Raw genomic sequence first — 25978 nt, 5'->3', positions numbered from 1 at the left:
ATTCCTGTTACTAGCTTTTTGCAGTTTTGGGCATATTTTTTAATGTGAGTTCAGCAGTTGATTGCAGTTGAATTCAGCAGTTGATCAATATCGAATAAATCTTGTGTGAAATTAGAAAGAAACTTACTAGAAATACGATCGTGTTTACCAAAAAATGTTTAGAAATGTATGCATTTTTTATATAAACATAGCAGCGTGCAATGCTGATGAGCAGCAACACTCTGAATTTGAGGAGTTTATCGAAAACTAGTCGTAAATGTTTGATATATTATTACACACAATGAGGTGCAATTTTTTAACCGTGTTTTTACACAGTGTTTTGTTTATGTGTCAAAGGCGTCGTACACAAATTACGTAACGCATGAAGGGAGGGGAGGGGGATTGAGTCTGCGTTACTTATTATTATTACGTGAGGGGTTGTTAAGACAGTTACGTAACTGTGATGTTTGCTCTAAATTGAAAATTTCGGAGGGGGGTCAGGCTGTTCAGAGTTACGTAATTTTATGGGGGGGAGTCATATCGAACGTTACCTATCGTTACATAGGGGGGAGGGGGTCTGAAATCTAGATTTTTAGCGTTATAGGGGAATTGTGAGTAAAATGAACAAGGGTGGTTAAATCTCGACTATTACGCTGAAAAATAGTACAAACTTTTTTGGCACCTTATCTTAGCAGCATCAGAAGCTATTTGAGACAAAGTATGCGACATGAAACAGTCAAACTGTCGAAATAATAAACAAAACCAAAAAACACGTGTACAATCATGGTGATGATATTATTTTTGGCCTACAAGAAACAAGTTTTTTTTAGGTAAAATAGTTTTTTATAACGGTTTTTTTCTGAAAATATCTGTACTCAGAACCAGCAGAAATCATCGGAGGTTAGTAATTGTTTAAACGATTTTCTCGATATATTTAAGTGTTTTCAAAAATATATACTGTGCGGGTAAGATGAACAGCCAAAAGAGATGGTGAAAAAACTGTTTTAATTTCCATCTAAAATTCTAGATGCTTTGTGTCAGTTAAACGTAAAGGTAAACTCGGACCGATGAACAGATGATCGCGGCTAAACGTTCCGTTGAATGCAGAATGTCCGAAAACAAACTCCCACCATTTCCCAGTTTCTTGCGGATACGGTCATATATTGTTATTAATTCTACGACAAACTGTGAAAATTAAACTGTTGGTGAATGCATAAGTGTGTCACGTGTTATTCTTACTATTTTTAACAACATTTTACTATCTGTAATGCGAATTACCTTTCACACCAAAAGTGTTCATATTACCACCTCCCTATGTTCATTTTACCCACACGTGTCCATTTTACCCCCAAAAAACTGCTTTTAAAAAAGCTCATGATAACTTCGAAAAATACTATATTTGAGTACTTCTTCTTATTTTTTGTATAAACCATTAGTGGCTCAGTTAACGCCTGCGATCGACTCATGGTTTTAGTGGTAATTTGTGGAGGAAATAGAGAAATGGCTTAGGGTGTCCATTTTATCATCCCTTCACCTACAGGTGAAGTTTACAATGCTGTTTTCAAAATGTAGCGGTTCGAATTGCAAACTCAAGTAAACCGAGAAGGCAGTAACATTCAACCAAATTGTGAGAGTGTCGAGCGGATCATCGAAAAGTTTGATAATGAGTACGTCTGGAAGAATCTACCAAGAAGTAGTCGGTGATCCTGATTTGGACCGGAACGTCGTGGATAACATTCTGAAAAATAGAGCTGCCTCTTTTCGTGATTTAATCAAGGAGTTTAAGAAGAGCTTAAGAACGATCCAGCGGATCAAGCGCAGACATGACTTGAAAATATTCACGAAGTAGGAAGTTTCCATATTTTGAAAAAATAAGTTTAATTATGTTATAACTGACTGGCATATTATTCTAATTTTGGGTTGCTGAACTCATTACTGGTGTCAAAAAATGTTATTCATCTGAAATGCCGTTAGACCTTCCTTATTAACAGATTTTATTTTTGTTCAGATCATGTTCAACATTATTATACTTGTTCTTTATTGAAAAACTTTAGGCTCGTATTTTTGTTGGTTCTTTTTTAATTAGGGTTGTCCAAATAAAGACGATCTTTTTTGCAAAAAGTGGAACTATTGAACCGTTTGACCGATTTAAAATCTTTTAGTGGTAAATTAAAGGTAAGTTTGCAATCCCGGGAACGAATTCCCGGGAATTACCTTTTCCCGGGATTCCCGGATCCCGGGAATAGAAATATTGATTCCCGGGATCCCGGGATTTCCGAGTCCCTTGAAAAATTTCGCAATATTTAATATAGTTTCCCACACAATAGTGCCATAAAACTAAACATCGTGTCGTAAAGCGAAACTTATGTGGTCAAAGAATATAACATCTTTAAAATGGGCACTATACGAAGCAAATATTTGCTTGAAATGACGGCCAATATTTGCTGGCCGTGTAATAACAAATTATTTGCTCCAATTATTCGACAAAAATATTTGTTGTCTTGTTCAGTGAACGAAAAATTGTCAATTTCAGTAAACGAAAAACGTCCAATGTCGTTCTATGCCAGTAAGTTCACTACTGAGCGAATGGTTGCTCGATTTTTTTTCTTCATTGATACAAATTTTCGATTCCTGTGAGTAGATGGAAAAATTTAAAATCCGTAAATCGATGCGACCAGAAATAAATAATTTAATAAAACTCAGTCAGTGTAAGTCGTGTCATCCGTGGTCGCAATTTCAAAATATGTTTGCCTCGTTGAGGACCTGCCTAACCATCAGTTAACTCTCCAACAAACTGAAAATATTGGACAATGGACACTCCAGTTTCTATTGAAATGTAGCAAGAGTAGGAATCGGTGATTTAGAAGTATTATAGAAATCGAACACTAGCGGTGATTCAGTGGACTTAAGTAGAGTTTTACAGAAGGAAAATACATTATTAAGGGTTAAAGGAAATTTTTAACGGATCTGAAGCGATTGTTTAACGACTTGAAAACCCTGAAAGCCACTCTTCTGCAAATATTTGCAACAAAAATCGATGCGAATTTGAATAAGTTTTATTTTTTAATTGATAATTGATAATGAAGTTGTAAACGATTTTTGAATACCTTTTATTAATAAACTTTATTTGAAATTTAATTTCTGCTATGGAATTATTTCTCCATTCCCGGTTCCCGGGAATTCCCGGGAAATGAGATATTTCATTCCCGTTTCCCGGGAAATCGATTCCCGGGAATATTGCAAACCCTAGTTATTAATTAGCCTTTGAAAGGAAAATAAGAAATCGTACGTCAAAGTACGTTCGTTATATTTTTTTCCATTTTACGGTTCTGGGATCAATCATAGTTCAGCCCTAGAAGCAACGATGTGCTAACCGGAACTCAAAAATTTCAAAAGTACGGCAAATTTCCCATAGGCTGTTGATTATCCGATCGCTCCGAATTATTTCACAAGACTGTACGGTGCATATTTGTATTTGTATTTGTATTTGTATTTGAATAATCCATCTGACAATTAATAGTCTTAATGAATAAATTTACTAACTAATCACAGTTTTGAGTCTACTTATAAAAAATCGGGTTGGTTCGTCAAACTGGAAGTGGTCTTCAACAGCGGTAAAGCCACGAACACACGCTGTGAATGGTTCATTTTTTCCGAACAAAGTGCGGTGAAAAACAGGTTGCAGTAATGTTGCGTTTCGGAGATTTCTGTTCGGGACACGAAAATTTACCATTTAGAGCAGTGCCGAGGCATCTGATTCTTCATTTAGTAGCTTAGCGATAAACAAACATTGTTGTATTTTTCTTCGGCGTTCCAGAGTGTCTAAGCCCAGTAGTTGGCATCTATCAGGGTATGGTGGCAAGTTGTCGGGGTTTCTCCATGGTAAGTTCCGCAGTGCCAATCGAATAAACCGTTTTTGAACCCGTTCTATCCTAAGATTCCACGTGATCTGGTAAGGGTTCCATACAATACTAGCATTTTCTAAAATCGGTCGTACAATTGCACAGTACAATGCCTTCCAACAATGCGGCTCAGAAAAGTTTTTAGCCACCTTGGATACAAAGCCCAACTGTCTTGTTGCTTTAGAAATCAACCTTGAGCGGTGCAAATCAAATGTCATTTTCGAGTCCAACAGGATACCCAAATCAGTCACTTCAGTTACTCTGGTAAGCGTAATGCCGTCAATATGATAATCATGGATAATTGGTTGTGATTTACGATGGAACGAGATGACTTGACATTTTTCCACGCTAACAATCAATTTGTTTCTGTGGCACCAAACAACAAACAAACTTAGACAGGTTTTTAAACGGCGACAGTTTTCCTGCGTTTGTATAACAGCATATAATTTCAAATCGTCAGCATACACCAATTTAAAACAACCTCTATTCAAAATCAAAGCAGCATCATTGAAGAATAGAATGAATAGTAGCGGACCAAGATTACTACCTTGTGGGACGCCGGAATTGTTTGTAAATGCCCTCGATACGCAACCGTTAATCCGTACCCGAAGTTCACGATTCGTTAAGTATGATTCTAGCCAGGACTCCAATTGAGTAGAAATCCCAAGCCGAGAAAACTTGTTAAGCAGTATTTGATGGTCAATTTTGTCAAAAGCTGCCTTTAAATCTGTATATAGCATCGACTTGCGTTTTTTTCTCCATATTACTTATACATTCTGACGTAAATTTCATCAAATTCGTTGTAACCGATCTACCAGGCATAAAACCGTGTTGGTCAATTGAGATATAGCTTTTCGTGACATCGAGCATAGTTTCACGCACTATAATTTTCAACAGTTTTGAGGCTGCGGATAGGCTCGTGATCCCTCGACAAATTAATATGACAGCAAATGACATATATTTCCCTTCAAAATGAAGCTTATTGATCTTAAATTGAGGGAGACTTACACTGCCGCGCATAGCAAGTCAGTCCCATTTGCAATTTCATAACATTGCTTCTTATGCGATGGGACAATATATTTAGATGTTTTCCCGAAGTTTTTCAGAACCAAGTTGTTGAGTTCATCTATTGTTACGAAATTATACATAGTTCACTACCATTTCCGCCCATTAACTCAAATTTGGTGAAAATGCAAATGGGACGGACTTGCTATGCGCGGCAGTACAGGTCATCGAAATTTCCTGACACAACAATATTCAAAGTGCTGCCAAAAATCGACATATCAATCGATTCTCATGAAAAAGATTATTAAGATTGTAAGAAACTTCGGAAAAATACAAAACATGAAAAATATTGACACGCAAATTATAGTTTTTTTTCCGGCCTCCGACCACTGTGCGTAACTGCTCTTATATGGATTGTTTTGTGTAAATGGACAGCAGTTTAAAGTACTTGAGTGAAACTTTAAGGAAAAGTATTGACATCTTGATTTCACTTCCCTCTTTTTACCATGTACGTTCTTAAAGTAAAAATAATCTAAAATATGTGGAAACTTTATAAAGAAAAGTTCTGGAGGTGTGTGGTTATTGGCGAAAAAAATGTGTTTTGTGTGCCTAAACGATTTATCCAAACCAGAGCTCAGCATTTTCGAAACAAAACAATGAAACTGATTATTCCGCGCTGTCATTTCGATTCAAACAGTTTCGTTTTCACTTGATTCCTTCTGGCTGCTGTCATCGAATCACTTCTTTCTCTCTTCCCCGTTTGTTGTTCATCGGATCGTTTCAAATGAAACTGATGACTGTTTCAATTGACGGAGAGAGTGACGGAGAGAGAGACACTTTCATTTCCTTCAGCGTCTCAATTGAAACTAGCACCGCACCGCGTCGTTTGATGATAGTTTTCTAATACCGCAAGCCGCAATTAAAACGGCAATGGCATCCAATAAATACGTCACGCAAATTCCGATCAATATTTCGGATTTTTTTTCGCTGTTGATCACTGGCGCTGCGTAACCACTTCGGATTGTGAAACCGGCTTTGGTGTTCTCCGTTTCATATCGTCACAGAGGCGGGGGCCTAGCGTGGTTGGTAACGTTTCCGCCAAACACGCTCGACGCCTGGGTTCGAATCCCAACGCCGACATAGGTGTCGATGGTTGTAGGGCGGCGTGATCCACTCACAACCAACCCAACTGGTCTAGATTCATTCCTAGCCGACACCGGGAGATTTGCTGAGGCGAAAAATCTCTGGGATCACGCTTTCCATCGCATGAGGAAGTAAAGCCCTTGGCGCCGGTCCGTTAATTAACGGCTCGTGAGTTAGGGTCCTGGTTGGAGTCGCCTCCCTGGGCGTCGGTGATTGGCACAACAACAGTGGCGGAACTAGACCGACGGAAAATAAGCGAGAATAATAAAGAAGGGGAGCATCTAGGTACTATCGAATGCAATGCGCACCGTACTTCTTGGTATTCTCACTAGAGTGATTCACCATTTTTGATTCACCCAGGTGTGATGTAAGCAGCAAGTGTATAAATTTTTTTTGTGAGCGGCAGAAACACAACACAAAGCAGAAGACAGAAATGTGGTGCAAAAAATGCCACACGCAGCGCATGCTGGGCAGAAAGTGAGCGGTGAATATTCACTCTGCTCTTTCTACTTACTGAGGCGAATAACAAGCCTGATCAGCACTTAATTCCGGCGAATCAATGACGAAAAAATATACAATTTCAGAGTATGCAACGAGTGATTGCATCGAATGTCGGTCTAACTAACTTTTTTTTTGGAAATATAATCTATAATAGGATTGCAATGCAGGTATAGTCAGGTTCGAGGAGTAAGGCTGATGCATAATGAGTTGATATTTTTCATGGGGACTTCTTCAAGAAGACGAAACTTTTGAACCCTAATGCTAAACGAAATTCAACTATATTCCCTCGTACTCATATCTTCACTAGAACGCAACCCTTATTGAGAGTGAGTGTCATGAGCGTCGTCTTTTCAATATTTTCAAAGTGAACATTTTTGGAGTAGAATACTTTTCTCAGGAAGATCGGCTACATAGGGATGTAAAATGAAAATCTAAAACCGAAAAAAGTGAAAAATATGTCCAATTTCAAATGCGAATAAAGTAGTATTCGATAGATTTCCTTCGTTCTTGCAGCAATAGATTGGAAAATCTTCTAAGATTCTTGCCAAATGCAGATAATTGTAATTTTATTATTCAAACTCTTGTACTATTGAAAATAGTCAAGCCTTGTCAAAACGAAAAATTCGGCCTCTGATTGGTCGTTATATGATTGCTTCCCAAGCACGGCCGACAGAATCATAGACCTTGCCATTTGGAATGTGCTATTTGGCCTATATAAGAGCCTGTTTCACTCGAAGCCGCTCATTATAATTCTAGACTGTAACAGGAGCAGTCCTCCCTTGGCAGCAGCAGTGGATACAGCAGCAGTATCAGTGCAGCGGATAACGAGCACAGCTGTGGTATGGCAACGGATAGCCGAGCGCGTCTCAGCATCGATAGCAGGACCAGGTGATGCAGGGCAGCGGATACCAATGGCAACGGAAGCGTCCACTACTGTGGCAACGATGTTAGCGCAGCGGTTAACGTTGGTCTCAGTATCTATATAAGCAGGGCCAGCTGATGCAGTGTGGCATTTTAGTGAAATGCTGGCTCTGAGCGATAGCAGGCACACTAGCAAATGCATCCAATGAAAAGAACGTTCTGGAAAACCTTTCAGTGTTTATTTCCCCCAAGGAATGCTTTATACGCACTGCCAGTGATAACGCAAAGATGTGATCGGCATCTTATCAGACATTGAATTAAACAACAAATTGTCCTTTTCAGGATGAAATGAAAACCTAATTGAAGAGTTATTTTCTCTTAAATCAATTTACACCTTCAAGAAATTTGGAACAGATATATCGTCAGTTGAATTCAATACTGGCACAACTCAAAGTTTGCAGGTTCGAGTTATTGATGGCAAACGATGCCAAATACTACAAAGTTTCATCTCACAAAGACCCGTTCCAAAATTCACAATAGTTCCAGAAATATAAGTAGATGTGCCTTTATTGCATCAATCTAAAATATCCCTAAAGAGATAGAAAGGTTGGTTAAAATTCTTATTACTTGCTAATTACTTGCTAATTACATGCACATGATAGACCCAAACAAGTTCAATAAGAATGGGAAGTCTCAAAATTGGAATTTTTCATGAAAATGAAAAAAGAAATTTTTTACGCAAATTTTCAAAGGCGTTTTTCTCGAAACTATGAATTTTGAGTTGTGCCAGTATTGAATTCAACTGACGATATATTTGGCTTCATCTCCGTGTCTGTGAATTATCTTTTCCTTCAGTCATGAGCGCAACATCCGAAAAGCTTTCATTATCAGCATAAAAATTAATTTTTCGCATAATCAAAATTCAAAAATTATCAAGTCCAAATCATGACAAGCAACTATATTATTGAGAATGGTCAATCCTTGTTGAAGTGCGAAATTTGACTGATCTGATTAGTCGTTAATAAGATTGCTTGCCCAGCACGGTCGACAGCATCATAGACCTTGCCATTTTAAATTTGCTATTTGTCTGTATAAGAGTAAGGATGGGAATTATCGACTGAAATGGCTATCGATAGTTATCGATGATTTTTCTACTACTATCGATAGGTTTTTCATCCCTATTTAAGAGCCTGTTTCAGTCGAAGCCGCTCATAATAGTTCTAGACAGCGACAACAGCAGCAACAGCATTAGCATTGCAGTGGATACCAGGCGGATAGCGGCCACTAGGGATGGGCGATACTGTCTGAAGTATCGATACCTGAGTACTCGAATACTTTTGCACAAAACGATACCAAGTATCGTGGTATCGGTATAGAAAGTATCAATGCCAAAATACTCGATGCTTTCGGCCGAAGTGTCGATATTGTTGGTATCGATACTGGTATCGCTTATCCCCGATAGAAGGCATCTGTGGTATCGGTATCGTTTCAAAGTATCGTTGGCAAAGTATCGATACCGCTACTCATCGCTAGCAACAAGTATCGATGCCGAAATACTCGATACTTCGGCTCCATGTATCGATACCGTTGGCATCGATACAAGTATCGCCCATCCCTAGCGGCCACAGCTGTGGCATAGCAATGGATAGCGCACTAGTTGCAGTGAATCTCAACATCGATAGCAGCTGGGCCAGCTGATGCAGGGACAGCGGATACCAATAGCAGCGTATAGCGGCCAAAACATTGGCATGGCTACGGATAGCGTAGCAGTTGCAGCGGCCATCGTTAGCAGCTGATGCAGTGAGGCACTTCAGTGAAATGCAGTCTCTGTGCGATAGCGGGCACTAGTAAATGCATTCAATGAAAAGTTGACTCATTTTGACAACACATGAGCCGTCTAGTTTTGAGTGTTAAATCAACTTTTCACTGTGTATTTTATCACAAGGAATACTTTATTCGCACTGTCAGTGATAACGCCAAGATGTGATCGGTATCTTTTCCGATATTGAATTGAACAACAAATTAAAAAATGACTGACACGAAAGCAGCCGGGTTTTCTTTCTTGTAAAAGTATTCTACTTCATCCTTGCGGTCGTGGCTTTGCACACAACCCTCCTGTGATTTTTTACCTGTCATCTAAAGCTGTTTTTCTAGACATAGAAAAAGTATTCGACAAGCTTAGGCATAAAGATTTGATTGAAAAAATATTCACTTTTTCCGTGGCCGCAAGGATACTTAGATGATAAATTATCTGTCATACTAAGTCACAGGTGACCCCCTATGAAAAAAATGTTATGAGAGGGAGAAAAATATCTCGCATTAGCTAAGGACAGAGAAGTATGATTACGGGTAATTATATAACTGCGAGGTAGATCACAGTTTCGGCACTAGATGCAAACAGGTTTCATCAACAGGATTCAAGCTTAGTGAAAAAGTTGAGTTGACTTAGAGTTTTCCAGCTGAGTGCTTCCAATGAAAAAGATTTGCTGTAAGTGATGGAGCAGTGTCATTAGGAAGTACAATCTTTGGTTGTTTCTTTTAATATTTCATCCGGGTATTGTTAGCGATGTGGTGTATTAAATGCCCATCAGGAGATTCAGTTTTCAGATCAGGTATAAGATAGGTCGGCTAAAAAGCCATGGCTTACGAAGGCATCCAGCCCAGAAACACTCCACATTATGAAACAAGAAACTAGTCTTCAAATTTATAAACTGACTAAAATAACAATATTATGATACATCGAAGTGCTAAATGATTCCACCAGTAATCACTGACTGGTGGTCGCTTGGATGAACATGTAAACTCATCTTCGCCGGGTTGATCCATCAAGTGGTTAAATCCGGCACTAAGCGTCGGCGTTTGTTTGTCGGAGCTTTACTGCCGGTAACCGCAAGTCAGTCCCATCTGTAATTTTGTCGATTTTGAGTTAGCATTGGATTTTGGCCCATCTTTGAGCGTATTTTCAGATGTACCGATAAAAAATAGTGGTTTGTTCAACAAAAGTGGAAATCAATACCAAGTCAAATTGTCCCATTATGAAAAGTAACCGCAAGTCAGTCCCAGGGGAAAAATAACCGAAAGTCGGTCCCAATTAAAAAAAAAAAACATGCATAATAGGTACAATAAAATGGATTGGGAGTGGAGAAGGGAAGTTTTATATGACCGTTTATTTAAAAATAAGTTCTCTAGTAACAATTATCAATTATTGGGATTATTTTTTAGTTTGAATTGGTTATGAATTTCCTGCTAATACGAATTCAAGTCCATTTTTTCCCGGTTCGCTTCATCGTGTATTTATCCGGAAATTCTTCAGTACCGAAAAAAGTTCCATCAGAATCCGAGGAATCGTTTCAAGATATCTGCAAAGGTGATGCGCGAACCTCAAGCGGATTTCGATCATCTTGACATTTGTTGTCGGATGAACCAACTGCAGTCCCGGCTTAAGTTTCTTCATTCAAATCCTCACCGGATGAGCTTCCAACGGTTCCGTACTTCTCGAGATTTCCAACGCCGACATTTTTTAAACTGTTCTCATGGACATACACTTCCGAACTGCGAAGGATTGACGGCTTTTCACGGTAACGAATAACAACACTTCAACACGCACCATAGCACTATGTGACTGACTTGCGGTTACTTTTCTCTTCGGTGTAGAATGTAACGGCAAGTCAATCACACTCAATGTTTTTATCATGAAATCAATGATTTCAGTGGTTTTCACAACGTAATTAGTGTAGGCTAGTATGCAAACTATATTTTAGCATGAATATTGTTAAAACAATTCATCTTAAGTAAGTGATAACTGAGCGTGAATAAAATATCTTTCGAAGCTTATTTCTCGATTAAATAATTTTACAGATGAGACTGACTTGCGGTTACCGGCAGTATAGTAAAGTAGTGCCATAGTTTCCGTGTTCATAATAATTACCCTGAAAGGACAGACTAATCATACGCATTTGATCCGTTTCCTACGTAAAAGTTAGTTTTTCAACCGTCCCTGTTGACATTAGGAGGGCTGAAGAAAGAAATCAAAGTAAAATCCATAAATCTTTTGTTTGCGTTCGCAAGTAGGTGTCACGTTTATCGATGGTGCCGTTATAAATCAAGCAAAAAATATATCCATAATGTGTGTCCTGATTTTTGAGCTCAATCTCTGTACACGCAACTTAGATTCCACACGCGAACCAGGAAACCGGAACCGTCAGATTTCATGGTGGCAGGCGCCAGTGTGAGCAGAAATCAGTCGCAAGAAACCCACCTTCCATCTGCGACTGGACCGGGAACTTCGTACGCGAAATTTGCACGAAAACTACCTATACGTTAACTTTGGTACAATAGAAGCGTAGGTGTCACAGCCGAATCAAGCGAAAAAAACTTCAAAACTCCCACCATCATTTCTGGAGCCGACAGTCTCTGTATCTAGCAAACAAGATCCGCTCCATCAAGATCACACTACGACAGCAGCAGCGGTAAGGCACACAGGGTAAATGTTGGCAGCTCGAACTTGGGGTTGGACTTTATTATGGCGAATAAATGATCATGTCGACATCGACGTTGAATGCGTAGGAAGATGACCCGATGACGGCGGGGAAACGACATGCAAACATACTTCACCCTGCACAGGTTCTGCCATATAAAAGCTTTCCTCGTGGCTGTGTGGGTCGCTAAAGGAAGAAACTGGTGAACCGAATTTAATTTCCATGATTGACTTCGCTTTGCGTTTTACTAGGCCTGAAGTAGCCATCGAGTCGAACGACGTCGTTTTTAAACCTAATTAAACATGTAAACTCATCTTCGCCGGGTTGATCCATCAAGTGGTTGAATCCGGCACCAAGCGTCGGCGTTTGTTTGTCGAAGTTTCAGGTTTAAAAACTTAACCAAAACAAGTATTGCGGCAGCATCCTGCAGAAGCGCTTGGTGGCGACCCTTTGACGTCGTTCGACTTGATGGCTACTTCAGGCCTAGTAAAACGCAAAGCGAAGTCAATCATGGAAATTAAATTCGGTTCACCAGTTTCCTCCTTTAGCGACCCACGCAGCCACGAGGAAAGCTTTCATATGGTTGAGCCTGTGCAGGGTAGAGTATGTTTGCATGTCGTTTCCCCGCCGTCATCGGGTCATCTTCCTACGCATTCAACGTCGATGTCGACATGATCATTTATTCGCCATAATAAAGTCCAACCCCAAGTTCGAGCTGCCAGCATTTACCCTGTGTGCCTTACCGCTGCTGCTGTCGTAGTGTGATCTTGATGGAGCTGATCTTGTTTGCTAGATACAGAGGCTGTCGGCTCCAGAAATGATGGTGGGAGTTTTGAAGTTTTTTTCGCTTGATTCGGCTGTGACACCTACGCTTCTATTGTACCAAAGTTAACGTATAGGTAGTTTTCGTGCAAATTTCGCGTACGAAGTTCCCGGTCCAGTCGCAGATGGAAGGTGGGTTTCTTGCGACTGATTTCTGCTCACACTGGCGCCTGCCACCATGAAATCTGACGGTTCCGGTTTCCTGGTTCGCGTGTGGAATCTAAGTTGCGTGTACAGAGATTGAGCTCAAAAATCAGGACACACATTATGGATATATTTTTTGCTTGATTTATAACGGCACCATCGATAAACGTGACACCTACTTGCGAACGCAAACAAAAGATTTATGGATTTTACTTTGATTTCTTTCTTCAGCCCTCCTAATGTCAACAGGAACGGTTGAAAAACTAACTTTTACGTAGGAAACGGATCAAATGCGTATGATTAGTCTGTCATTTCAGGGTAATTATTATGAACACGAAAACTATGGCACTACTTTACTATAGGTAAATAAGATTTACAATATTTCTTCCATTGCAGTTTATTTTTCACGGTTCCGGTAACTGTAGAATAAATTAACGAATATTCAACTTCAATGTTAAGCTAAATCTTCGGTATTTTCTCATCTTTATAAAATTTACAAAAAAGAAGAGAAAATGACAACTTACCGGACAATTAGCAGTTCACAGAACGAGGTATCGTTCTGTTTATCCATGCAATTAGCGCTCGCTAGTCAACAGGTTTGAGACTAAACGTTAAGTTTGTCTAGTTCTTGATAGGAAACAAGGAAAAAATCCTTTTTTTTTTAACTTTCGGTTATAGATTCGCATATTGCTAAACATAAATTAGTTGTTTTTAATTTCAAAATATACCTGGAAAATTTCAAAACGTTGTGGTTGGTATTGATTTTTAACGCGCTGAATTGGTGTGTTTACTCCCACTTAAGCAAATTTAAAACTAAACCAATTCCAAGTTCATAAATTTAGAACCAAAACCAATTCCAAGTTCATAAACAGCAGAAAGAGTGGTATAATAGTGACAACGGATTATCAAATCAGATGCGCTGCACAAACAACGCAATACAATTCAATTCATAGTTATATTTTTAAGTTTTTCCAGAAAGTAACCAATGAAATCCATCTCTCACGGAACGTTTAGTGGCTATAAATCCCAAATTTATTATCATACACTTTCGAATCTATCGATCCTTACCTACGAAAAGGGTACAATAACGTATAACTTTATTAACTAAATAAAACGCTTTGGCCCACGTAACTATTCTACGATGAAATATTACCTCGCAGTATTTTTTACGATTAACATAATAGTATATTATTACCGATTTATACTCCTATTAAAAAATAATGAGAACCACTGTTGTAAATCAGAATATTTAAACTTTGAAATATGACAATATTGACGTAAAATCTCGCCCATTTCAATGTCGGTCCACCGTGTATGGTATCACGTATGTGACAACAATAAAGTTATGCCGTTCATAAAACCCGTTATGAGAAAAAAACATAAAAAATACTTTCCAAAAGACAACACCTTCCTCGTCTCACTCACTGCTGTGAAAAAAAAAAACAAACAAACTTACGATTCGTAGTGCACCATTCGCGTGTGTATCAATTCTCTTCTGTCTGCGTTTTTATTGCGTGCTGCCACGATTGTTCACATTTTGAGATTGCAAAGCGCGACAATAAATTTATGTAGAAATGCGTGCCTCTGTTCCATTTGTGTTTTGTTAACTGTTGCTGTTTTTGTTTTTTTTTTTCGGAAGAAGGAGCTCACCGCGACACTATAGACACCCACACGGGAGACACCGAGCAAACCGCGCGCAGACTGACTGCGACGACGATGCAACACACAGGCAGAAAGTTCGATTTGTCGTGACGCGAAATACTTTTAAATGCTTTGGTAACAGTTCAGGGTGGTTCCTTGTTTTTAGAAATGAACAAAATGGTCTCATTTATTAAAGCTGACAGCGGTGACTAAAAGGATTTACTCAGTTGCAGTAGGAAACCTATTTTTTTTTAGTTTGCCCTTACTGAACCACTCTGACACTACTCTGGAATTCATATTGCAAAAAAAAATCAAGCCTTCCGGAATGAGCGTGGGATGCCACCGCAGGAATGTTTTTTTTTTTCGAAATCAACTCTCACACAATAGCACACAAGTGGGCAGGAAGATCACACTGGATCGAGTGAGTGGCGTGTCAAATGCGATGACTTCGCCGATTCGAATGGCGTTTGTCGGCTTAAAGCTGCTTGTGGTATAATGACGCGATGACGATCCGTCGATTGTTTAGTGCGGAATCATGTATTTATTAGATGTTAGTCTAAAAGTGATGAAATAGGCTCAAATAAACAATAATTTGACTCTAGCAATCAACTCATTTTCTTCTTCTAAGGTTGCACTTAACCTGTCTTGCATAAGTCAAAGCACAGAATACGCATGCAAGCTGAGCTGCAATCAAGTAATCAAAAGCCTCTACGCTCAATTGCTCAGCAGCGTTCAAAGGCTGAAGCTCGCCGCTGCCCTCCGTCGCTGCAAAGTCGTGTGCCGTCGTTGTTGCTGTTGTCTGCACAGTCGTGGGTCATATAGTCGTAGTCGGTTTGAATGTTGATGCTTAGCTGTTGCGCGCCACATTTACTATCAAGCTTGAGCTGACTAGGGGGACGCGCAACAGTTCCAGCGCCCACGCAAATCTGAAAACCTATTAGTCCGATTGCATTGGCTCGTGGACGATCTGTGCTCTACTGCAGAGGGAGAGAAATAGCAAGAAGACCTATTCTTACGGCGCCATATAGGGCCGATGCATAATCCTGGCAGTTAATGTAGGTTTTTGGCATATCATTAACAAACCGGTAGGCCAAGGATGGACAAAGGTGTTTTTAAAGGGGAATCGCTTTTTTGCCTTCTTAGTTGATTTATGGGAATTGTACCACGCATTTAGAAATTACTTCACTAAAATGATTTGAAATCCATTACTCACCAAAAATTTGATAAAGTAGTGATGGGTACCATAGAAAAACTATAAAAACATTGCAACACGTTTTCTGTATTGTGTTGCATGGAATAAAAACTAAACCATCAGAACTTTAAATTAAGGGGTTATATTCCTTTTTAGTTTTAAATAAACCGACAAAACATTTATTGCAATATATTTGAAAGTACAATTTCTTAAGAACGTTTTCACAAATTTTTATCAAGATCTGAGCAATGCAATAGGGAAAAAGTTAGAACGATTTGAAGCGCGCCTCGTCACGGCCGCATGAACTAAACTTGAAACTTCATACACTTTTATCTCGGAATGGTGTTTCTCAAAAACTGACTTTCCCGTGTTTACGATTGTGGTAAAACTACTGAACCGATTGTCTTCATCTTTTTTTCCTGTTCGTTATAAAACTCTGTCAAAAAAAATTTAAAAGCTGTTTTTAGCGCTCAAAACGCGTTTTTTTCGGGAGAAACGTATATATATATATATATATATATATATATATATATATATATATATATATATATATATATATATATATATATATATATATATATATATATATATATATATATATATATATATATATATATATATATATATATATAATATGGATTTTTCGATTTCAATTGATCTGCTGAGTCTTTATCGTAAACACCGCAAACATCTGCAAAAAACAGCGTTACGGAGAAACGGCTATTACTCTGCAAATATTTAGTATTTACACTGACAGACGTCCAGTCCAAGCAAGAACAACATTGATCGAAAATTTCGGGTAAATTTTTAAAGAGAATTGCGTTACAAATCGCTTGTACACTAGCGCCGCATGGTGACCTTACTGCTACAATATTTTTTTTCTTTTTCGCTGGTGTACGTCACAGGTAGCGCAAAAACATCACATCAAGAAAACTGGCATCTCTGGATCGATCCCATACAAATGACGAGCGTCAAATCAAACAGCGCACTCCATTTATTAAAGGTGGAAGCTTGTTATGAAAGTGGTGGTAATTACATCGCTACAAAAACGTTGTATGCGTATGTGATGATCCTGCCTGTGCATTTTTTTTAAGGGGGGATTTGTTAGTAGCTTAAGTATTTATGATAAATATTAGTTAATAATGAGTATGTGTGTCCAATCACAAATGGTGACTTCTCAACACTGTTAGAAATTTGTAATTTTAATTGTTAGGATTTGTTTGCTTTCGCAATTAGGACTTATCATTCGTAGGGATTTAAACCTACTTGTCAGAAAAGGGGAAGTAAACTTACAACTAACTTAATTGCTAACTTATTGGCTATAAAGAGAGCTTATCGTAGCAATTGAGGATTGCAACGATTTTTGTCGAAAATTGTTAATAATTTTATTTGACATAGCTTCTAATGGTTCAACACCAGTAAGTCTATGTAATTCGAGTGTACCAAACCAAGGAGGACGCTTCAAAATCATTTTCAGAATTTTATTCTGAATCCTTTGGCGTTTGGAGCGTTTTCTTCCTTGTTGAACAGCAACTTGACCAGATCGGTACAGCATAAAGCATGCTGGTCTAAAAATTTGTTTGTAAATCAAAAGTTTGTTCTTTAAACAAAGTTTAGAATTCCTGTTAATGAGAGGATATAAACATCTCGTATGTTTGATGCACTTGGCTTGTATACTCTCAATGTGCTCTTTGAAAATAAGTTTTTTATCATAAATTAGTCCCAAGTACTTAACCTTGTCGGACCAACTTAAAATAACCCCATTCATCTTGACAACGTGATTATTGTTTGGCTTGAGGAAAGAAGCCCTAGGCTTATGCGGAAAAATTATCATTTGAGTTTTAGAAGCATTGGGAGAGATTTTCCACTTTTGCAAGTAGGAAGAAAAAATATCTAAACTTTTCTGCAATCGACTGCATATGACACGAAGACTTTTTCCTTTTACGAAATGCTTGTGTCATCGCAGAACAATGACTTTGTGCATCCTGGAGGCAAATCAGGAAGATCTGAAGGCAATATGTTGTACAGGACTGGACCCAAGACTGAACCTTGAGGTACACCTGCTCTGACAGGAAATCTATCAGATTTCGAATACTGATAGACAACCTGCAGAGTTCGATCAGTAAGATAACTTTTTAAAATTTTGATTAGGAAAATTGGAAAATTAAAAATTTGCAATTTCGCAATCAAACCTTTATGCCAAACACTGTCGAATGCTTTTTCTATGTCTAAAAGAGCAGCTCCAGTGGAATAATTTTCAGATTTGTTAGCTCGTATCATATTAGTAACTCTGAGCAATTGATGAGTAGTGGAATGCCCATGGCGGAAACCAAACTGTTCATCTGCAAAAATTGAATTTTCGTTAATGTGTGACATCATTCTGTTAAGAATAATTCTCTCAAACAGTTTACTTATTGAAGAAAGCAAACTGATTGGTCGATAACTTGAAACTTCAGCTGGGTTCTTATCCGGTTTTAAAATTGGAGTAATTTTTGCATTTTTCCATAATTTGGGAAAATATGCAATTTTGAAGCAGCAATTGAAAATTTTCACTAAAAATTCCATTGTGCTCTCAGGGAGATGTTTGATTAATATATTAAAGATTCCATCGTCACCAGGTGCTTTCATATTTTTGAAATTTTTAATAATTGATTTAATCTCATTCAAGTTAGTTTCAATTATTTCTGCAGGTAAAAAATTCTGGGAAGAAATTAAATCAAATTGACGTGTGACTTCATTTTCAATAGGACTCACAAAATTCAAATTTGAGTTATGAACACTCTCAAACTGCTGAGCAAGTCTTTGAGCCTTTTGTTCATTGGATACAAGAAAACGTTCACCATCTTTTAAAACTGGAATAGGCTTTGAAGGTTTCTTAAGAATCTTCGACAGCTTCCAAATAGGTTTTGAATATGGTTTCAATTTTTCAACTTTAGTTTCAAAATTTTGATTTCTCAGAAGAGTAAATCTATGTTTAATCTCTTTCTGTAAATCTTTATAAATAGTTTTAAAAACAGGGTCACGAGAACGTTGATATTGACGCCTGCGGACATTTTTCGAACGAATTAGAAGTTGAAGATTTTCGTCAATTATTGGTGAATCAAATTTCACTTGAGCCTTTGGAACAGAATAATTCCTGGCATCAACAATTGCACATTTTAATGCTTCCAAAGCGGAATCAATATTCACTTCGTTTTGCAAATCAAGCTCATTATTGAAATTTCTCTCAATATGAGTTTTGTATCTTTCCCAATTAGCCTTGTTATAATTAAAAACAGAGCTCATAGAGTTTAAAACTGATTCATGTGATAAAGAAAAAGTTATTGGAAGATGGTCAGAATCAAAGTCAGCATGTGTGATCAAATCACTACATACATGGCTTTGATCTGTTAGCACCAAATCAATTGTTGAAGGGTTTCTTAAGCAGGTATTAGACGAAGCAAATATTTGCTGTTTTTCAATACAGATTTAATTTTGTGCAAATAAAAATCGTACCAAAAATAGCAAATATTTGCTTCGTCTAATACCTGCTTTACAGAAGAAAAGCATATAGGACTATTCGGAGACAAAATAGAATAGTATCCTGAAGAACAATCATTGAATAAAATTTTACCATTGGAATTACTTTGAGAATTATTCCATGAACGATGTTTAGCGTTAAAATCGCCGATTATAAAAAATTTCGAACGATTTCTGGTAAGTTTTTGTAAATCACCTTTAAAACAATTTTTGTGCTCGCGTGTGCATTGAAATGGTAAATATGCTGCGGCAATAAATAAAATCCCAAGTTCAGTTTGAACTTCAATTCCCAAAGTTTCAATAACTTTCGTCTCAAGATGGGAAAGAGCACGATGTTTGATTTGGCGATGAATAACAATTGCAACTCCACCGCCGGAACCCTGAATTCTATCAACCACGTAATTGGGATCATATTTTAATTTTATGTTAGGTTTCAAAAATGTTTCAGTAATAATTGCAATATGCACATTAGTTACTGTTAAAAAATTAAAAAACTCATTCTCATTGGCCTTCAATGAGCGAGCATTCCAATTTAAAATTTTGATTGGTTTATTCAAAATCATTGCTAAATTTCAAATTAGAAACAATTGTTATTGTAAAATTTGTACCTATTTGGATGGCTTCAAACATTGATTTTGCCTGCAACATGGCGTTCATAAGATCGAACATTGCTAGTTGCAGAAAAGAAAGTTTACCTGCCGTAATAGACCCCAGGCAGTTGACATTAGAAAAAATATTTTCGGTAGCAATATTAGCTGGGGCAATAGGTGTACAATTATTTTCTAGCGTGTTTTGCTTACCTATATTAGCGGTCATTTTCGAACTACCAACATTTGGCGGTAGAATGTTCGAACTACCTGTAACCTGTGCATATGTTAAACGAGTATGCAGTGGGGTAGAAGAAGTGGGCGTTATTTATACGCTTGGAGAATTTTGTTTTGAAGTTTGTTTTGAATGGGAAATTGAATTTTGTTTACCTTGCCTTACCTTAACAATTGCTGAACGGACTGGGCATTGGTAGAAATTTGACATATGGTTGCCGTTACAATTCGCACAGCGAAAATTTTTACTCTCTTTCACAGGACATGTGTCCTTTCTGTGAGAAGAGTCTCCACAAATGAGGCATTTTTGGTCCATGTTACAGAACTTTGAACCATGGCCATAACGTTGGCAAATACGGCAGTGTGTGATATGCTTTTCACCTCCGCCAAACTTCCTATAAACTTCCCACTTTACACGCACGTTATATAAAGCATGTGCTTTTACAAAAAATTTTAAGTTATTAACCTCACTGCGGTTAAAATGAATTAAATAATTAACAAGGGAAATTCCAGTGCGCTGACTGTTTTCGCCTCGTGATTTTTGTTTCATTAGAATTACTTGGGTAGATGCTATGCCAAGTAATTCTGTTAAAGTAAGTTTGATCTCATCAACGGTTTGATCGTTGGTGAGACCTTTCAATACGACCTTGAACGGCTTGGCGTTCTTCGTATCATATGTAAAAAATTTATACATCTTTTCAGTTAAATACTGAATAAGACGATTACGACCCTTTATAGAGTCGGCTAATAAGCGGTATTCGCCTCTACGACCAATTTGATACGTAACTTTAACGTCAGAAACAAACATCGAAAGTTTTTGAAAATATTAAACTCAGAAGAAATAGTTACCACAATAGGTAGAACTTTCTCCTTTTTTAAATATTTTACATTTTGTATAGTTTCAGGCAAAATATCAAAAGGATTGTCACTACAGACACTCGAAGTGTTCCTCCCCGCAGCGATGCGTGGTTTCTTTTTTCGTCCTGCCATTTCAGGTGATACCAAAAAAGTTAAAACAAATCTTAAATTCAAAAGTAGGTAGTCTTGAGAAAGACTGATGGGAAATAACTTTCAGGTAATCTTTAAAAGACACACTGTCAAAACACAAACTTTGAAGCTATAAGCAGTCAAAGACCAGTCCACAAGCAACCGAAAACACGTCTGACCTGTAGGACAGTTCAAGACGCACTGATCCTGCCTGTGCATTCGGATTGCATTTGCACTGCCAGCACTCACACTAGCATGCGTCAGTTCACCTTCACTCAAACCTAAGGAGCGACATCTGGCTTCTTACTATTCTTCCTCAGAGTCTATGGTATTTAGAGTCGCGCGAAGAGAAAATCTATCGTTTCGGCAACACAGTTTTTGTGCCGTTTGTTGCTAAGAACTATACAGTTCTGTTTTTCACTAGCATAAGCGAATATCATTTTTTGAAATTCTTCACAAGGTACACAGTTTTGAAAGATTACACCGGTGATGTTTTGTTAAATTTAAGTGAACCAGTGTACAGGTTTAATGTTGGATTAAAATGTGTAATTATAACTTCGGAAAAACACATATTCTTTATTACGCTCAATTACAACACTTCTCATCCACTCCTAACATTATCACCTTGTTTATTTATATTGCTCGATTGGTACCCTCGTTTGACACTGATTTGGTTCCTTTGGTTTCATCTTTGCGGGACTCTTATACATAGACTCTGTTCTTCCTCATCCACCTCGATGATCCCTGTTGTATTTTTCGTAAGTGATGCCATTCACTCGGAAAGTACTTGAATGTTTTTAATGCTTTTTATCACCATTATGCACAATTCCTCCTGTAGGCGATAGTTTTACCGGGTTACCGGAGAATTTGCATCTTAAATATACTTAAAATCGAACGTGTCATCCATCAATGATAATGATTCATTCAATGTCCCATTTGAATTGTACTCTCCGCACAAGGAATATGCCTCAACAGGTATGTTCCAAACTTAATCCAGAACGGATTCAAAAATAGAAATAAGCCCACACTACACTATTTACTCCAGACATTGAGCAGCGGTATGCTGTTCTTATGCTTCATGCAAAACCGTAATAACCTTGCGCACTTTTGGATCTTTTGGTAATTGATATTAGTGATGATCCAAGTTGGATCTCTTACTACGCCCGTATTTGTACGCTTTGTACTTTTTTTTAATGTTCACTTGAAATTATTTTAGATTGTAACAGGTGACATAATTAAAAAACATAAATTAAAACAACGAACAATGTTGCTCAGCATCACGGCCAGCAAGCCTGATGATAAATTTTAACGCAGTCGGGGTTTTCAATTTCAGCCAATCAGCGAGTGGTTCCCAAAGTGGATGCAAATCTATAACCAGTTGTCTCTCCTTAGACTCAAACGATTGTACTGCCAGAACTGTCGCTTGATTTCAGGCAGAGTTCCCAGTCTTCTTGATATGATGTTTCTCATACAAGTTTGGAATACAGCTTGGACGTCTGTCTGCGATGTTTCTTTGGTTACAAATTGCTAGTACTAAAATCTTTATACAAGTTTGGAACTCAGCGCAGACGTCTGTCTGCAGTATTTATTTGAAACAAACGTGTTTTGTTGTTGTTGCTTGAGAGAAAATTCAAAAAAATACTACTTTTACTCAATAAAAAGGTGCTCTTCAACTTTATCCAGGCTCCAAAAATATTTGTATTGGACTGCTTTTGATCTTTTAAGACCATCCTGAAATTCAAAGGCTAGCCGATATCTGGGTCCACATCGGATATATCGGTAGACGGTTCCTTACTAGTCGAGGCCGTCGAAAAGTAAATGGTCTCGAGGCCAAGAGTACCCGCGCTGTCCGAACAGCTCGAGGCAATCGTCGAGTTCCTGGAAAATAAGTGGAATATCGCCGGAGACTTGAAGCAGAGCCTCCTCCTGCTGGACACCATAGGTGTGGCCAAACCAGAGCACGCGGAGCTCGTAGCTCGAGCAGAGGCAGTCGCAAAGGAAGTGAGGGCGACTGGATCCAAGGAGGGTCAGACAGATGGTCTGCTCTGCGGGGCAGACGGATGGGTCCACGTACCATGGAACGGGGTGAAATTGATCAATTCTTATAACAATTTCCAATTAACTAGCTTCATGTACATTTTTCCCGAAATAGTACAATTTTAAAACAAGTACTGGTATGTGCTCCAGTAAACCTCTATGGCTATTGGTGAAATTTATATCGTCTACTTCATGAAATAAATTCGATAATTCTATAAGGTACTATTAGGTAAATTGGGGTGAAATTGATCACCATTGAAATCCATACATTCTTTTGGTAATGTGGTTTTTTTTCGATATGCTAAAGATAAATGATGATTTCTGTACTGAAAAATATCATTTACAGCTAGTTTGGAAACGAAAATAACGATATTTCAGGTTAAAATTTGTTTATTTTGGTTCACGAGCTGCTTGTTGCTAAATTTGCTCTTATTTGATCGTCGTTAGACCGATTTCAATTCGGTTTGTTGCAAAAGCTCAAAAACTAGCTCTGAAATTAAAATCTTTGTGGTTTTCTGCGAATTCATCAGTATTTCTTTGATGGTATGGAATGATCATTGTTGTGAATTACATTTTTTGAGCTTTTATCAAACTTTACTCACTTCTCCAAATAAAACGTAATTAACCCTTAATTAAGATTACTTCAAGTAAATTCAATAATTTTTTTGTTATTTGGAAACTAGTTTGATCAAATTTGATTGAGTTTTGAATGAGTTAGAAGAATTTTTCGAAAATATGAAAAATTTCACCGGGCATGCAAGGGTTAACTTTGACAGGTATGCGAATCATGCAAAAGTTGCGTTTAAGGACACGTTAACATTGCTCAGTGTTATAAGAGCAATATCGTTTGATTAGTATTTTTTATCACGAATTTTCAGGTGATCAATTTCACCCAACTGATCAATTTCACCCCATTCCACGGTACTCCAAAGTCTTGATGAAAATAAAAGGCAAAACCCAGCTCAAGGACTTTGTAGCGGATGTGTGGATTATCCACCAATCTCGTAGCGGTGAGATAATCCTTGAGCTCCGAAAGGATGTTGAAACAAGGGCGCTACTTACAAGACGGGAGCTGGGAAGGATGTGCAAGTTCGGGCACTCACCTCAGAGGTTACTCTCCAGCCTAAAAATCAGGATGAAACCACAGTTGGTACGACATTGCACAAGCCCTCGAGGAGTAGAGTGGAGTTGAAGTGGCCACCGAAGTGATTCACTTCCGTAAGGGTTCAGCAGTGACCCACTTGGCTACTTTCCGACTTCCAACGGCAGACTAAAATATTGCCCTAAAGGTAGCCAATCTACAGGTTGGCTGGTCGGAATGTCCTTTGGATACGAATTTTGGATCTGTAAAGAGAGATAGAAGCCAGTTGTGCAGGCGCAGTGGTTGTGGGGGTGACACAAGTCAACCTGAACTACTGCTACGCTATTCAGCAGCTGCTTTACCAAACATCCTTTGAGTCATTGTCGGACATCGCCATCGTATCGGACCCCTACCGCATCTCTCCCGGAAACGGTAACAGGTTTGCGAATAAGTCCGGTGTCGCGGCCATATTGACGACAAGGTGAATGGAAACGTGTTAGTTTGGAAACGAAAATAACGATATTTCAGGTTAAAATTTGTTTATTTTGGTTCACGAGCTGCTTGTTGCTAAATTTGCTCTTATTTGATCGTCGTTAGACCGATTTCAATTCGGTTTGTTGCAAAAGCTCAAAAACTAGCTCTGAAATTAAAATCTTTGTGGTTTTCTGCGAATTCATCAGTATTTCTTTGATGGTATGGAATGATCATTGTTGTGAATTACATTTTTTGAGCTTTTATCAAACTTTACTCACTTCTCCAAATAAAACGTAATTAACCCTTAATTAAGATTACTTCAAGTAAATTCAATAATTTTTTTGTTATTCGGAAACTAGTTTGATCAAATTTGATTGAGTTTTGAATGAGTTAGAAGAATTTTTCGAAAATATGAAAAATTTCACCGGGCATGCAAGGGTTAACTTTGACAGGTATGCGAATCATGCAAAAGTTGCGTTTAAGGACACGTTAACATTGCTCAGTGTTATAAGAGCAATATCGTTTGATTAGTATTTTTTATCACGAATTTTCAGGTGATCAATTTCACCCAACTGATCAATTTCACCCCATTCCACGGTACTCCAAAGTCTTGATGAAAATAAAAGGCAAAACCCAGCTCAAGGACTTTGTAGCGGATGTGTGGATTATCCACCAATCTCGTAGCGGTGAGATAATCCTTGAGCTCCGAAAGGATGTTGAAACAAGGGCGCTACTTACAAGACGGGAGCTGGGAAGGATGTGCAAGTTCGGGCACTCACCTCAGAGGTTACTCTCCAGCCTAAAAATCAGGATGAAACCACAGTTGGTACGACATTGCACAAGCCCTCGAGGAGTAGAGTGGAGTTGAAGTGGCCACCGAAGTGATTCACTTCCGTAAGGGTTCAGCAGTGACCCACTTGGCTACTTTCCGACTTCCAACGGCAGACTAAAATATTGCCCTAAAGGTAGCCAATCTACAGGTTGGCTGGTCGGAATGTCCTTTGGATACGAATCTTGGATCTGTAAAGAGAGATAGAAGCCAGTTGTGCAGGCGCAGTGGTTGTGGGGGTGACACAAGTCAACCTGAACTACTGCTACGCTATTCAGCAGCTGCTTTACCAAACATCCTTTGAGTCATTGTCGGACATCGCCATCGTATCGGACCCCTACCGCATCTCTCCCGGAAACGGTAACAGGTTTGCGAATAAGTCCGGTGTCGCGGCCATATTGACGACAAGGTGAATGGAAACGTGTTACGCTCCGCCACGTTGGTCAACCGAAAGGTTCATCTAGATAGGCGACCTGGTAACTATAAAGCTGACAGGTCTAACGCCATTGGTTGTGGCGGGTAACTTCAGCGCGTGGGCTGTTGAGTGGGGAAGTCACTGCAC

The 25978-nt window shown here is 38.4% G+C and overlaps 1 protein-coding gene across 2 annotated transcripts in view; it reads right to left on the bottom strand.

Moving 5' to 3' along the window:
- LOC129725896 (leucine-rich repeat transmembrane protein FLRT3) overlaps window positions 1-25978 on the bottom strand; it is a 96583-nt gene that overhangs the window by 52518 nt on the left and 18087 nt on the right. Inside the window, exon 1 of one of the 2 annotated variants that reach the window (XM_055682295.1) lies at window positions 14292-14368. The exons of the other annotated variant lie outside the window; for it this stretch is intronic. The gene's annotated coding sequence lies outside the window, so the exon portion shown is untranslated. Of the gene's footprint in view, window positions 1-14291; window positions 14369-25978 lie in introns of those variants that run through there. 2 annotated transcript variants of the gene reach the window in all.

The sequence above is a fragment of the Wyeomyia smithii genome, chromosome 2 (assembly GCF_029784165.1).
Source record: "Wyeomyia smithii strain HCP4-BCI-WySm-NY-G18 chromosome 2, ASM2978416v1, whole genome shotgun sequence".
Lineage (NCBI taxonomy): Eukaryota > Metazoa > Arthropoda > Insecta > Diptera > Culicidae > Wyeomyia > Wyeomyia smithii.
Note: the sequence above shows the minus strand (reverse complement) of the source record. Positions and strands in the feature narration are given on the sequence as shown.